Consider the following 15,048-nt stretch of genomic DNA (forward strand, 5'->3'; position numbering starts at 1 on the left):
TGTGAATAAATATATATTTCTGATGGATAACAACCACAACTTACCAGAATATTGCTCATGATACCATGTAAAACTGCTGTCTGAGAGCGAATGGAAAATGCGTCACGAATTCTGACAAGTTAACAGTAGGGTGTCGTTATTGAAATACCGCTAGAATACTGCGAAAATATAGATGCCAACTATAATGTGTAAAACAAATAATTTTTTGACAAGCGTTTGTGATTTGTCAGGATAATAATAACAATAAGATATCGAAAAGATCAAAGCAAATAAATTCGAAAGAAATCGAATATTCAGGCAAAACATTTTAGACGGGTTATATTTACCGAAATTGTGTTTGGTAAAGACTGTCAAAAAATGTAGTGAACCAGTCTATGAGACAAAAAATGAAGAAGATGAGTATTCAGGGGAGATAATTTTGTAATCTTAATTCTGAAACGGTCTAATGTTGATTTTATTTTTTGCATAAGGCAACTATACGCCTTTTGTGACCTTTATCTCCTAATAGAGTTGTAAAAAGATTGGCTTTCGTAGCTATTTAAGAACACATGAATAAACTTAACAAAGTCCACAAAGCTGTCTAATTCAGCACCCGTCCATACTTATAGTATTATATTTCCTTTATGGCGACAACTTGGCTAACACTCACAGTGCCATCAAAAAAATATGGTAGGAAAGTTTCGGTTACCTTTTTTACGATACACAAGATATTTTTTTTATTGATACGAAAAGAAATCATAAATCTTTGAATTCTTTTTGGTAAACTACTTCTTTATAGATAACTATTAATTTCGGTAATACACGTATTGTCAAATTAAGTAAATATTTTCTAAACTGTAATGCTTTAATACAGAAAATAAATATTATATCATACCTCTTTCTACCATAACAAAACATTAATATGTGCCTTACTGGTAAAAGTTTAATTATATGATCCTAATACACTATTACCTCCAACATTAATAGTATAACATAGTATTAACACAATGGCTTCAAGAAGCAAACAGTTTTGTGATATATAAAGATATGAGCCGCGTTCTGAAAAAAACTGGGCTTAATTCATGTGCGTAAAGTGTCATCCCAGATTAGCCTGTGCAGTCCGCACAGGCTAATCAGGGACGAGACTTTCCGCTTTTATGGTATTTTTAGTTTCAAGGAAGTCCCTCCTTACCGAAAATCAAGTTTACGTGGAAAGTGTCGTCCCTGATTAGCTTGTGCGGACTGCACAGGCTAATCTGGGATGACACTTTACGCGCATGCATTATGCCCAGTTTTCTCAGAACACGACCCATATAAAGATTAGTTGTTTTCAGATAATGATACATGATATCACATAGGAATAAATGTGACAAAACTAAGATTTTGTATAAAAAGTACACATAAACATACAAAGTTCTAGTAGAAACAAAGTATTGTGACATGCTACATCTCAATCTAATAATGATTCTGTTCGCATATCGGCGTCTGGTATCCATTTTTCTAACAAATAGCGTAGCATTTATATTGACAAATATCAAACACAGATAATCGTATGCTGAACATTCCTATGTGAATGATTGGAAAATTTCAATCACAATAAACTAGGCAATACTCTTTAATTGGAATAAAGTGATCAGGTTTCACACTTGCTTGGTACAAAGCTATGTGGGACTTTTATAAATCTGTTTTAACAATAGGTAAATGACCTCATCGTCAGTTTTAAATTCAACATGTTAAACAGCATAACATAAATAAACACATTCAATAAAAGACTATGATCTAGCCACAACGATGCATGATCTGAAGCTCTACATTACCTCTTAATGTCATCATATTAATTATGTCCAAATGCACGAACTGTTATGTCGTGCAATTTAAGTTCGAAAGTTAATACATAAATCGCACGTTATCATGAACATTTCTCCTGTAGTACTATTAATGAAATGATTACACTGTCTTATACTGAAATCAACAAATACCGTCCATACCAATAATCTTCTGAAGCCGAAACACGTAATGCACACCGCGTAATAAAGAATAGTGTTTACTTTTTTAATAAACACATTATCCAAACGTTAATCTTGTGTATAAAATGTGTGTCAAATTTATGTACTTGTCTATTTTCTAAACTTAACTTGCATATAAGTGTATATCTGTTCAATATGACCATCTACAATGGAATGTTCATAGTCGGGAGAATTCAGCACGTTTTTCGATTTATGTCTGATCGTCTGTTATGTATGTATTACTCGTTTAAACATGTGTTTAACAAACATTATTTTGAATTTGAAACTTAATAGAAAAAAATATTTTCATTTGCTAATGAATTATTATGCTTTTGAAATTTATAAACACAACCGAATTAATAAATCGAATTATATTTATTTTTACTGTAGAAGCACAAATACATATTAGTAAAGCAACACATAGGAATGTCTTTTAAATAGTCATAAACTCTGTTTTTGTCTTAAAAAATAATAGCATATACCGTGTTTACTTTCTGTATTCTTATATAAATGAGGGAAAGCATTTAGCAATGATGTTATGTTAGATTTCTGCATTTACAAATTGCCATTTAGTCCTGTCTAAATCCTGATCCTGTCATACAATATAGGGATAATACACGTTTTCGAGGGCATGATCATCTGCGGGCGCTCGAAAAATCCGTTCCTGCATCTCTCTCTCTCTCTCTACCGAAATTGATTCTTAAATGCATTGTTGGCTTCTTCTTTCCTGCCACATCTTCTTTCGTGGAACGGTTTTTGAGAGCGCCCGCAGATGATCATGTCCGAGAAAATGTGTATTTTCGCTATTATTGCATAAACAAATCACACATACTAAAATAATTTTAAATAACATTGAAAACAATATGTTTTGTTCATTCGACATCGACAAAATAATTCGATTATTCCAATACAGTTCAAGGTTGTGTTTTACATATGCCTCACTCGGTCATCATCCGAAATGACGAGGCTTTACCTTCGGATAGGTAGTTTTCGATTTAAAATGTGTTTAAACAGTGGATTAATGCAAAGTTGAAATGCAGCCGCGCAAAGTAAGAAATGAGGAATTATTTTGTAATTTACAGCAGGAACGTAGAAGGTACATAAACACTTACATTTACAGCATAGTCTTTTGAAAGTGTTGAGTAAATAACCTTAACTTTATTCTGTTTCTGTATCTGTGTGGTACTCGAAATTAGATCACATATGAGCAAAACTTATCGAGGGTGTGGTGTGTGTCCTTTGATGTTAAACTGTTAATAGCACGATTTAATAAGAACACTTTTGAATAGATCACTTTTTGTACAAGTCAATTCACTGTCTGGTAACGAGTATTTATAAATGTCAGTGTTACTTGTTGCCAGTTTGATGGATTTAGAATTAGAGTTACGTTGTGAGCGTTTGTTGACTTCTAGAAGATTGTCAGCGGGGACGGCCACCAGGTCGTAGATGATCTTGTGGAAGAAGACCAATCGTTGGTCTCTACGTCGGTCCTTCAATGGTTGCCATTTCAGTTCTTTGAGCATTTCTGTTACGCTGCTCTTGCTTTTGTAGTTGTTACAGACAAAACAGGCTGCACGCCGTTGTACTCCTTCCAGTGTATCAATGTCTTTTTGAAGATATGGATCCCAAACAATGCTTGCATAGTCCAAAATTGAACGTACTAATGATATGTATGCCTGCCCTTTGAAGTTTTTGTTGCTGTGTCTTAAATTTCTCCCGATGAATCCAAGAATACTGCTTCTCTGTTACAGACTTTATTAACATGTGTTGACCACTTTAAAAGTTTTCACTGATCAGGACTCCTAGATATGGATTATTTTCAACCTTTTTTAAAGAGATGGTTGTTCAGAGAATAGTTAAATGTTGATGGTACACGTTGTCTATGCATTGTCATGAGATAACACTTTGTTTTGTAAAACCTCACTCCCCAGTTTTTTTACCATTTTTCAAGTGAATGTAAGTCCTTTTGTAGGTTGATATGATCTACAAAAGAGTTTATTGGTAGATAGAAAAGACAATCGTCGGCGAAGAGACGTATTTGTGATGTTTCACTTTTTGGGAGGTTATTGATATGGCACAAAAATATTAGGACCGAGCACTGTACCCTGGGGCACTCCTGAGTCTACTGTGCATGTAGAAGAGGATTCACCTACAACAATAACTTTTTGGCTTCTTTCCATTAAGAACGATTGGATCCATTTTAAGATGTTACCCTTTATTCCATAATTTTCAAGTTTGTATAGAAGTTTCCGATGTGGTACTGTATCAAACGCCTTACTAAAATCTAATATAGCCATGTCTATTTGTTTCTTTTTGTCATACATTTTCATAAAATCATCCATAGTAAGTATTAACTGGCTTTCACAGGAATGTCCACTACGAAATCTGTGTTGAAGTGATGTTAGTATGTCATATCGCTCTAGATGATTTAAGATGTGTCGGCACAAAATGTGTTCTAAAGTTTTACAGCAGACGCTTGTTAATGATACTGGGCGGTAATAACTAGCTTCATGACGTTTGCCCTTTTTAAATATAGGTGTGACGTTTGCGTTTCTCCAGTCTGTTGGTAAGATTCCTGTAGATAGGCTTAACTGGAAGATATGGGTTACTGAAGGTGAAAGTTCCTCTGAGCAATGGCGGAGTACTTTATTCGGAATACTGTCCGGTCCACTAGCTTTATTTACATTTATTGCCTTTAGAAGTTTTTCTACTCCAGGAATTGTTATATTTAATTCTGTTATTCAGGGTAACAAGGTTCACTTAACTCAGGGTTTCTTTCCCCACATTGTCTGTGCGTTTTGATTTTATATATTTCCAAAAAGACTTATTGTTTCCATCTTCCATGGACTTTGATAGGGATTCATTCACGTAAAACCAGTGTGCATTCTTAAGTTCTTTCTGTAGTTTACTTTTATAAAGTTTAAATTGGTCCCAGTCTTCTGATGTAATCCAAGGATGACTGTATTTTTTAGATGTTAGATCATTTAGATCATTGATGTTGCCGATATAATAAAGCTGTTGTCAAGAGAGTGCAAATGGTATAAGTTGAAAAGTAAAGTAGATTGAAATAGTCATAATCCTTTCATACGTGAGGAAACTGGTGCTTATTCAGTTCCCCATTTATGCTTGGAAAGTCGTCGAAGGCTGGAGAAGGGAAGTAACTGTGCGCGGACCAGATTATGGATATGAAAAACACATAAGAGGGCTTGAACGGCACGTGAATCGCATTGTTAATACACAATTTCTCCCGTTCAAGTCCTCCTTTTGCCGAGTTTCTGCACCCCGCCAGAGGGCATTATAGATAGAGTTTATGCAATAATACATTATAAAATTAACCCCGTTGTTCAAATACATTGGTATGATGGAAATATCCACCATAACAGCCCAGAGCATATAGGTCTCTATTTCAATTATTCTTAAAATGCCATAAGGTGCATTGCAAATGCAGAATGTGAGGCTTAAAACAATTATCCGCCGTGTAACTGTTTTTACCAGTCGTTGACTACCTCCGTTACCTGTTGTTTGATTGCCGCGAGCTTGAAGACTTCTTTTGCTTTTAATTATGTTAAAAAGAATTGACATGTTGCACACAATAATTATGCAGAACGGGACCACAAAAAACATGCACACATCAAATACTCGAAAGAAATCTAAATATGTTAACATTAGCGAAGACACTTGCTAATAACAATATGTATATGTTGTTCCTTTCATCAATTCCAATCAAGTGCCAACAGGAAGATATGGAACTAAAAGAATCCCAAAAACGAGTGCTGAAACAAAAATATAATAAATTATTTTGAAATGAACACGAAAAAAGAACCATAATGGCTAATTGCTATCCATATAGCGTTTGAAGAAGATGTATACCTATAGTTGTTTTTAAATTGTATAATTATGTTTAATTTTTGTAAACTAAGTTTACCAATACTTTGACGTAGTTTGAATAATTATGAAAACTTAAGTGTTGAATTTAAGAAATCGACATCACAATTCACATACCGATCATGAAAACAGCTATTTTGGGACGACATATCAATTTAACGCTATGTGGCACCCAAACTCCCATAGCGCGTTCAACTGTAGCGATGACCAATATCCATGCGGAGATCACTCGCATTACAAAGTAGCAGTACCACAAAGGTCGACACAGCGCGAGGGAGTAATTTATTAAATCGGTCAAATTAAAATTATTATTTGTGTTATAACGTTTTTAAGTAATCGTTAACCAAGAGGCATTTTAAGCGCCAATCACACTGTTGTAATTTTGGAATAAAACATATTTGCAGTTAAAAAATAATAATCGTCTTTTGATCACCGACATTAATCTTCTAGCATTAAGGTGCGTTGATGCAAAAATGTGCATGTGTGAACTTAATATGCTGATATGTTCGAACAATTAGGTTTTCCACAGGCGTTTTAAATGATTTAAGCCAAAGCCATACAACCAATACGACTGGTGTAAGGTTGGCCCATGATTCAACAAGTCATTTTTGTTCCCGTTTAGAATGTGCAATCCACGAATCCTATCAGAGCTAAATCCATCGGCTGTGTTTGATTCGATTACACATGTATTTTGCTAACGCGACGTATGACACATCCAGTTTTGGTGCATGAAAATGTATTTGGTATGGAAAGCCAAAGGGGACCCCCGCTAAAATACATATACTTATATAGTAAATATCGGGATTGTCATTTTTCGCGGAACTTTCACTTTCCGCGAAAAACCAATGCCAGCATGGCCATAAAACACTACATACAAATCGTAATCTAAAAAGCGCGGAACTTTCATATATTTTCCGTCGGAGCAATTATTTTTCAACCCTGTAGAAAAAGCGGGCTCAATTAATCGCACGGAACCTTATTTATCTACTCTGTACAAATAGTAGTGTTTAAAATCGCGCGGAGATTGTAGAATGCTATTTTAAGAAGTCTATTAAAGAGAGAAAATCCAGTAAATACCAGATCCAAAAAGCGCGGAACACAAATATCGTCCGCGAAAATTAAGCATTGAATTACTATACAAATCTCGGGTTGTTAGGTGTTGGAATCCCTAGTTACCCGAAAAATTTGATTGGATCCGATACTTAGAAATAACCAATCAGATACTTTGTAACAAATGCAACACAATCAGTGCGTTCAGTAAGTATAACGTTTCAAGATGGCGGAGCGAATTGCATGGTTATTGTTTCTACTCGATGGATTCGCAGATACTTCGGAAATAGATCAGATTGGGATCAATAACTTTATTGCATACGATCATTTACATGTATTACCTGGTTTGTATTTGTACTTTTTAATATTGTGTAAAACTATCGGATAATTTGCATAATGTTGACAATCGTAAATTAAATGAGCCGCGCTCTGAGAAAACTGGGCTAAATGCATGTGCGTAAAGTGTCATCCCAGATTAGCCTGTGCAGTCCGCACATGCTAATCAGGGATTACACTTTCCGCTTTTATGGTACTTTTAATTTCAAGGAAGTCCCTCCTTACCGAAAATCAAGTTTATGCGGAAAGTGTCGTCCCTGATTAGCCTGTGCGGACTGCACAGGCTAATCTGGGATGACACTTTACGCACATGCACTAAGCCCAGTTTTCTCAGAACGCGACTGAAATAATAACTTATTGTAATGTAATGTACTTGTGTCTTGTATTCGTTCAGTTGAACGTCAATATATTAATAAATTTATTTTTGTTTTCAACCTATTAATTAAAATAAGGTATTGTTTTTAATCCGTTTTTAGTTTCGTTATAGCTGACCTAGATTAAAACATTTCGTCATAAATAAATGAATAAAATTATTAATAAATTTATGTTTTTATTTAATTTATATATAAATTTTGTAGGTGTGTGTTGCCAGTAATGGTTGAAGATATGCCAAACAAATTGTGCCTTTCTATACAGACAGATTTCAGGTCTCAATTTCAACTTCAAAGGTCAACATATCACTGATATCAGGTTTGTCAGCTATTGGTTTGCATTGTTCTTATCCACATTGCAGCAAGAACAACTGGATAACTTAACTTTTCAATAGCTATTACATGTAATTTAAAGTAATCATGTTTCTAAATCATCCACTAAATGCGGCTAATTCTCCACTTGAAAGTGTTGTATGTTTGAAGTTTTTTGTGACAAAATCTTGGAGTAGATCTATTTTACTCCCAAACTTCCTTTAAGATGATGCAGCCGCTGTAGTGATGGAAAATCTACTTCTTTAAAATATTTATAAGTGAATAGACCCTTTTCACAATAAGCCAATAGCGTGTAGTCAAATGATTTGCAGAATTCGAGAATGAGGCTTAATGTGTAGAGATTTCTAATAGTGCGTCGCAATATTGCTCTGCTTTTGATCATTTAGCGATTTAATGATATTGCCAACACAAGTTGACTTTGTCAGAATCAGCCGTTAATTACTTAATATATACTTTCCATTTTAAGTGCCAATATATGAAATACATTTTCTTGATTAAAGTACTTGTTTGTATTCATTTTTTTTGCACAAATTCTGACACTCCAAGTATGGCTTTCAATTCTTAGTGTGTGTACATTGACAGTCTAAAACTTATTGGATTATCTGACACTCTTTGTTTGCGCATTATTTGGGCGATCGATCAATTATTTTGTTTATTGATAGATCTTGCGTTTAAATACCCCTGTATTCAGCACAAACCCATAACCTCGTTATGATCAGATACTGTGCAGACAATTACTAAATAACACTGATGTCATAAACCATAGGTTGCAGATATCTGGTCATTTGACACAATTAATGACACCTCCATGTGACCATGCCTTCTCGTGGTTGTAGCATTGCGTAGCTGTTTCTTGGAATAATTTAACGCCAAACTCTCAATTGTTGCTTTTATTGAACATAAAAGATATTGTCAACATTGAAAGTCATCTGTCCAAACAGATTGTGAGAAACTAAATACTGTATAGATATTAGCCAGTTTTATCATAATTATAAAGTGCTTTATACCTATATATTTTAAATATTTCAAAAATTTAATGCTAAACATTAGTGTCATTTTCTTCTATTTTATAGGACTTTGTCTTATGCTTGATTCAACTCTTACATGTTCAATGATTCATGAAATAGTTCACACACTAATACATCCATACCTTTGAGAATTGTAGTCTTGTAATACTTTGTATTGTATACTGCTAATTTATGACTTCGATTTGTGCAATAATCGATGTTTAGTCTTCAGACCACATTTACTCTGATGCTTATGGGTAACTCGTATTTTTATGCCCCCGGTAGGGTGGCATATAGCGGTTGAACTGTCAGTCAGTATGTCAGTCTGTCCGACCGAAAAAAAACTTTAACGTTGACCATTACTTTTGCAATATTGAAGATAGCAACTTGATATTTGGCATGCATGTGTATCTCATGAAGCTGCACATTTTGAGTGGTGGAAGTTCAAGGTCAAGGTCATCCTTCAAGGTCAAAGGTCAAAAATAATAATAATTTTTTTTTTAAGCGGCGCAGTAGGGGGCTTTGTGTTTCTGACGAACACATCTCTTGTTATTTATAAAGATTAAATATAATTTATTAATATACACTAATAGTATTAACTATTATGTCCTTGAATTATTATTTAGGTATTATAATTTTTATATAAGAATTACTTATTAATTTATTGACTTAACACAGCATGACATGTGATGGTTGTCTGTATGCATATGTTTGACTTAATTGTAACCAGTGTCAGTTCGCATTAAAATCTTGATATTCAACGCAATTTGCATAGCAAAAGAAAATGCAGTTACACGTTCAGCCTCGTTCTGCAATTCGACGCGTCAGGTGATATGATTGATATCTTAAAATAGTATCGCCTATATAATCGGTGTTCATATTGTGAAACTGGTCTATTATTCGATTATGATTAATTTGATGAATCAAGTTAATTTTTGTTAAATGTCTGTTTAAATATTAAGAAATTTATTTTATAACAATAAAGTAATATATAGGGAATTGAGTTACCTACACATTCTTTTAAAAGAAATTTGAATTGTAAATGTATACTTCATTTATTATGCCCCCCTTCGAAGAAGAGGGGGTAAATTGCTTTGCACATGTCGGTCTGTCTGTCGGTCGGTCCGTCCACCAGGTGGTTTCCGGATGATAACTCAAGAACGCTTGGGGCTAGGATCATGAAACTTCATAGGTACATTGATCATGACTCGCAGATGACCCCTATTGATTTTGAGGTCACTAGGTCAAAGGTCAAGGTGACCCGAAATAGTAAAATTGTTTCCGGATGATTACTCAAGAACGCTTAGGCCTAGGATCATGAAACTTTGTAGGTAGATTGATAAGGGCTGGCAGATGACCCCTATTGATTTTCAGGTCACTAGGTCAAAGGTCAAGGTCACGGTGACCCGAAATAGTAAAATGGTTTCCGGATGATAACTCAAGAACGCCTAGGATCATGAAACTTCATATGTACATTGATAATTACTCGCAGATGACCCCTATCGATTTTCAGGTCACTAGGTCAAAGGTCAAGGTCACGGTGACCCGAAATAGTAAAATGGTTTCCGGATGATAACTCAACAACGCTTATTCCTATGATCATGAAACTTGATAGGTAGATTGATCATGACTCGCAGATGACCCCTATCGATTTTCAGGTCACTAGGTCAAAGGTCACAGTGACCCGAAATAGGAAAATGGTTTTCAGATGATAACTCAAAAACGCTTATGGCTAGGATCATGAAACTTCATAGGTACATTGATCATGACTGGCAGATGACCCCTATTTATTTTCAGGTCACTAGGTCAAAGGTCAAGGTTACAGTGACAAAAAACATATTCACACAATGGCTGTCACTACAACGGAGAGCCCATATGGGGGGCATGCATGTTTTACAAACAGCCCTTGTTTTGTAGGAATTCTGTGAAACTGTGGCACCATGTATGGTACGTGAGCGCACAATGTCTGTTGGAAAAAGGATATTGGAATAAGCAAAGGTAAATTTTATGTGAAGGAGGCTTGACAATTGCAAATATGGTTAGTTTTTTTGTAAGGCTTGCAGAAAGTGGCCCTAGCCTTCATATGTAAACAAAAAGCTGAAGGAGTATTTATGAAAAATCGTGTAATCAAGTGTGCAATCTGTTACATTTTATTTATTAGCTCATCTATTTTTTTTGAAAAAAAAATATGAGCTATTGTCATCACCTTGGCGTCGGTGTCCGGTTAAGTTTTGTGTTTAGGTCCACTTTTCTCATAAAGTATCAAGTATAAAACTTAGTACATTTACTTAATACCATGAGGGGACTGGGCAGGCAAAGTTAGATAACTCTGGCGTGCATTTTAACAGAATTATGTGCCCTTTTTTTACTTAGAAAATTGAAAATTTGGTTAAGTTTTGTGTTTAGGTCCATTTTAATCGTTAAGTATCAAAGCTATTGCTTCATACTTGCAACACTTACTATCATAAAGGGACTGTGCAGACAAAGTTATGTAACTCTGACTGGCATTTTAAAAGTATTATGTGCCCTTTTTATTCTTAGAAAATTGAAAATTTGGTTATGTTTTGTGTTTTGGTCCACTTTACTCCTAAAGTATCATAGATATTGCTTTCATACTTGGAACACTCGCAAATTATCATAAGAGGACAGAACAGGACAAGTTATATAACTCTGGTTGTCATTTTGACGGAATTATGGTCCTTTTCTTACTTAGTAACTTTGAATATATGGTTAAATTTTGTGTTTTGATCTACTTTACTTCTCAAGTACCAAGGCTATTGCTTTCAAACTTCAAATACTGTCATGCTATCATAAGTTACTGTACCTGGCAAGTTGAATTTTACCTTGACCTTTGAATGACCATGACTCTCAAGGTGAAATTATTAAATTTTGCTAAAATTTCCATAACTTCTTTACAAGCCTTACAAAGCAACTGTTACCTGACATACCACAATAGACTACCCAAACCATCCCCCGCACCCCCCCCCCCAAAAGAAAAAAGTACTTTTTTTTCATTTTGAAAGATCATCTAATAAATGACCACACCCTCACACTATACCCCCAGCCCATTTTTTTTAAACATGGCTAAAAAACACAAATATTTATTTTTATCATTTTTTCATTTTTGAAGATAGTGTAATAAATGACAACACCACCACACTATACACCCTTCTCCACCCCACCTCTCCCTCCTTTGTGATTGAAGTATTGAGATAGGTCCCTTCAACTTTAAAAAAAATAGATGAGAGGTCTGAACCCGCAGGGCGGTGCTCTTGTTAACAATCAAATGAGACGTAACTTAGAAGCTTCACTTCATTTACTTTGTCAGGCTGGCGTAGTGGATATGGTGTTCACCTAGTGATGGGAACATTTTGGGTTCAACCCTGTTTATTAGCGGTCTCTTTATCTTCATATATACAAAGTACTGATTATTCCCAGAAAACGGACTCTAGAATGTCTTAATAAGCCTAAAGCTTTCAATGCAATCAAGCATAATTAATATGGCTAAACTCTAGCATGAATTTTACTTTTGTATTTCAGGGACTCAACATTACACAGTCATTTCAACATGTAGAGTCTTGTCAGCAAAGATGGAGCAGTACATCAGATTTCCAGAATCTCGTCATGAGCTGAAGATCATTGTCTATGGATTTCATGAATGATGTAAAATGATTTGACTGTTGATGGAACCCACAGTGCATGTCCTGCTTCAACATCTGAGCATAGGTCCTTGTTTATCAGCAGTTTAGTTCTTCAAGCAGTCTGTGACAGTAACTTGAAATGTTTGGACATATGTCCTGGATGGCCAAGTTCTGTTCATGATGCCCATTTAAATAGAAACGGCCCGGTGGCGCATTAAATGGACAATTTTTCGAATGTTCTCGTGGATTCAGCTTACCGCCTGACAAGAAATCTTGCTTTTTGTTCCGTATCGAGGCCATGGACATTTGTATCATTTGCAAAAGATACTGCGATATTTGTGTCTTTGTTCATGCTTTATAGTTGATTAACAATTGGAAGCCATAACCTGTTTAATAGGATGGTGTTAGTGGGACAATGAATTTTGTAAAGATTTAAAGAATGGAAAAGATAATTAATAGTCAAAAGAGTTCTGCTATTGTTAAGCATGCTTTATTGATTTGTAATGTTATAAAGATAGCATTATTAACAGAATAAAATGTCCATAATTTGAATATTCTACTGTTTTCAGCAACATTTAATTTGATATAGTACAAAATGCTGCATCATGTTATATCATGATCCGTTTTGTGAACAATGACCTTTCAATGTATATTTAATAATTTGTCAATGGGTGTTACAGGCATAAGCCCTACCATTAGCCCAAAAAGGAATTGCTTAGGAGTTTTGCCACCTTCTAGAGAAAAATACTTCTCAGAAACAATTGCATTTTGGAAAGTCTATGGCTAGTAAAATTTGGATTCCTTTTGGATACCCAAGGTTACCAATTTATGTTTAATGAATTTGCAATAAAAAGCTTTGACGGAACATAATGTCACAGAGTCGAACACGTGTATGGAATTAAGTGGAAGTTGATTTAATGAGTAATACACATTATATGCTTCTTTGATTAAAAGTTTGTGTTTTCACTAAAACTGCAAACATAGTAAGCTTTAAGGTATTGCAACTAAATAAAAGATTCAGATTTAAATTGTATTATTTGAATGCGCTGTCTAATACATATGAGCCTTGCTCTGTGAAAAAGTGGTTTAATGCATGAGTACTCCAGATTAGCCTGGGCAGACCGCACAGGCTAATCAGGGACGATACTTAACGTACATGCATTAAACCCCTTTTTCACAGAGCAAGGCTCATATATGTTCAATAAACCAAAGATAATCAAAAACAAAATGAGACATTTAACCCTGTACCACTCAAAAACGCACTAAGACACATTCGAGAATAAATTTAATTTAACACCTTTCTTACTATATTAAAGTTTTAAAGGCTTTGTTTCCAACCCATGGATACTGATGAGCAGCAAACAGCATAAAACCTGAACAGATTGTGAGTTACTTGCAGGCTGTTCTGGTTTTATGATGTTTGCATGTAGAAATTTTAAAATTTCCTCAGAGCAGGAAAAGGTTAATAATAACACAACAGCAATTATACTAATTTTTAAGACATCATACTAATGCAAGTAACTTGCAACTGTCTAACCAAAATCGGAGATGGTGGAGGTCAAAATTAATGGCTGTGCACCTTGAATTATCTATTCATACTCAAACAATATAATGTTGCTCTACAGTATCTTGTACAGCATGCATCTAATACTACAGCCAAATTTGCTTACAAATAATATTACAAGAAACACAAGTCATTAAAGACTTAACTTTATTGCATCAACCATTTAGCAGGAATAAAATATAAAGAGAAAAATTATGGCAATTTTTTCATATGAACATACAAGTCTTGATATACAATCCCATTGCATATAAAAACGACAGATTACTATTTCTCCGTTCTATATAACAGCATAAAGACAAGATGGTATTCACTGTGCAATAAAACACAAGCAATTATATTACAATTGCTTTTAATTATATGAACTGTCCCTTCACTAACATTCAAGAATTTTAAAATAAATACATGATGAAAGATGAGCCTTTTCTTGTCTTAAAATAACTTGATACTTTGCAATGACCAAACAATACAACTCAACATACAAATTATCCAACAAAATATATTTTAATGACCCAATATTTGTATTCAACAATAGGAATAGCTTAAGGTTGTAACATATTAAACTAAAGTCACAGTGTCAATCTAAGCAAAGAGTAGAATCATAAAGAGATGTCCACAACGGATGATGTGCAAGCTGGCTCTGACTCAGATTTCCACATCAGTTGATGTGCAAGCTGGTTATTACAAGGATGTGAACAACCGATGACGTGCAAGCTCTAAGACAGATATCCACAACAGAGATTGTCCTTGCTGGCTCTGACTAATGTCCACAAGTAAATAACATGCAAGCTATCTCTGACTGATGTCCTAAACATATGACGTGCAAGCTGGCTCTAACACAGATGTCCACAACAGATTACGTGCAAGCTAGCACTTACA

The 15,048-nt window shown here is 34.6% G+C and overlaps 3 long non-coding RNA genes across 8 annotated transcripts in view; 1 reads left to right on the forward strand and 2 right to left on the reverse strand.

Moving 5' to 3' along the window:
- LOC127869478 (uncharacterized) overlaps positions 1–13,160 on the forward strand; it is an 82,243-nt gene extending 69,083 nt beyond the window's left edge. For 2 of the 4 annotated variants that reach the window (XR_008044588.1, XR_008044584.1), the window contains exons 3-4: positions 10,885–10,965; positions 12,508–13,160. This is a non-coding gene — a long non-coding RNA (uncharacterized LOC127869478). Of the gene's footprint in view, positions 1–7,118; positions 7,265–7,834; positions 7,947–10,884; positions 10,966–12,507 lie in introns of those variants that run through there. The other 2 variants (XR_008044587.1, XR_008044586.1) reach the window with 2 other exon arrangements.
- LOC127869503 (uncharacterized) overlaps positions 1–15,048 on the reverse strand; it is a 99,339-nt gene that overhangs the window by 70,478 nt on the left and 13,813 nt on the right. The window lies entirely within an intron of this gene.
- The window catches only part of LOC127869461 (uncharacterized), an 80,636-nt gene that overhangs the window by 52,393 nt on the left and 13,195 nt on the right, over positions 1–15,048 (reverse strand). The window lies entirely within an intron of this gene.

The sequence above is a fragment of the Dreissena polymorpha genome, chromosome 1, assembly GCF_020536995.1.
Source record: "Dreissena polymorpha isolate Duluth1 chromosome 1, UMN_Dpol_1.0, whole genome shotgun sequence".
Taxonomy (NCBI): domain Eukaryota; kingdom Metazoa; phylum Mollusca; class Bivalvia; order Myida; family Dreissenidae; genus Dreissena; species Dreissena polymorpha.